A 1251-nucleotide genomic window follows, 5' to 3' on the forward strand; every position below is an offset into this window, starting at 1 on the left:
GATGAGTCAAGCTGTGCCGAACATACCAGACAAGAAAAAATACCACAACAATGGTGGCTGTCCATGCTGTGGAAAAAAATTGGTTATTGTGGATAGAAACAAGAAATTAACCTAAATGAAAGAAAATGAATAGGAATAGACTGATAAATGTAAATGAAACAAGAGAAACATGATGAATGAAGCAGATGATGCCCGACTGCGGATCACAGTATGTTACAGAACCAGGTATTCCTTGGGGGTCTCCCATCCAAGTACTAAACTGGCCTACACTGCTTAGCTTCAAAGATCAGACGGTATAAGGCATATCCAGTGTAGTATGACTGTAACAAAAATGAGTACAATCCTGATAATCAGATCCTGCATCACTCCGAACATGCCACCAAGAAAACAAGACATAGCAGAGACAAAGAAAAAGAAAAAACAAGATGTCAAGAAGAACAACAAAAGAGAAGAAACTATCATAGAAAAAAGGCTGGACAGATGATGAACCAATGAGAGAAAAACATGAAATGGGTAATAAATGCCCAGTAAGTGATTGCAGGGTCAGTAGACTCTGACAAATGATGCAAATAGTTTCTCTCTCAAAAAAAACATGAGAAAGATAATTGTTTGCTCAGTCCATAGGGAGATACGGTATGCATCTTGTGGATCCAGAATGCTTCACGTTGAAGAAGTTTCTTTTCTCGGTCTCCTCCCCTCTTGTTGGGTGGAATATGATCAATGAATTTGTATACCAAACTGGATAAAGGATGTCTTAAATTCTTGAAGTGACGAGCCACAGGTTGATCAACATCTTTCCCTTCGAGGGCCTGTCTTATGGCCGATCTATGCTGGGCCATTCTGATTTTTGCTGTGCAAGTGGTTTTTCCTATGTAGACAAGACTACATGGGCAACGGATCATGTATATGATATATTTGGAAGAACAAGTTAGTACATAATTGATTGGTATGCGCTTCCCTGAATGTGGATGTGCAACATCTGGACCTGTCTCCAAGAAACTACATGTGGTGCCACTGGTACACCGGTAACATCCCGTTTTTTTGGTCAGAAAATGTTGTTCCATTTTACGAGGACCATGATTTACATCATTATGGACCAACCAATCCTTGAGATTCTTGCCCCGTTTGTATCCCAGCATGATTCTGGAGTTCCTCAAAGGTTTAATGGATTAGTCCGTATTAATGATGGGCCAAAGACGTTTTGAAGTAGAATTTATAAATTTGCTGGCAATATTATGTTGGTTGATGAAT

At 39.5% G+C, this 1251-nt stretch overlaps 1 pseudogene; it reads right to left on the minus strand.

The window, feature by feature from the left end:
* Positions 1-210: 210 nt before the first annotated feature.
* On the minus strand, positions 211-328 carry LOC148431178 (5S ribosomal RNA; annotated as a pseudogene).
* Between the last annotated feature and the right edge of the window lie 923 nt (positions 329-1251).

Source organism: Taudactylus pleione, unplaced genomic scaffold (genome assembly GCF_031769625.1).
Source record: "Taudactylus pleione unplaced genomic scaffold, aTauple2 ptg002709l, whole genome shotgun sequence".
Classification (NCBI taxonomy): Eukaryota; Metazoa; Chordata; class Amphibia; order Anura; family Myobatrachidae; genus Taudactylus; species Taudactylus pleione.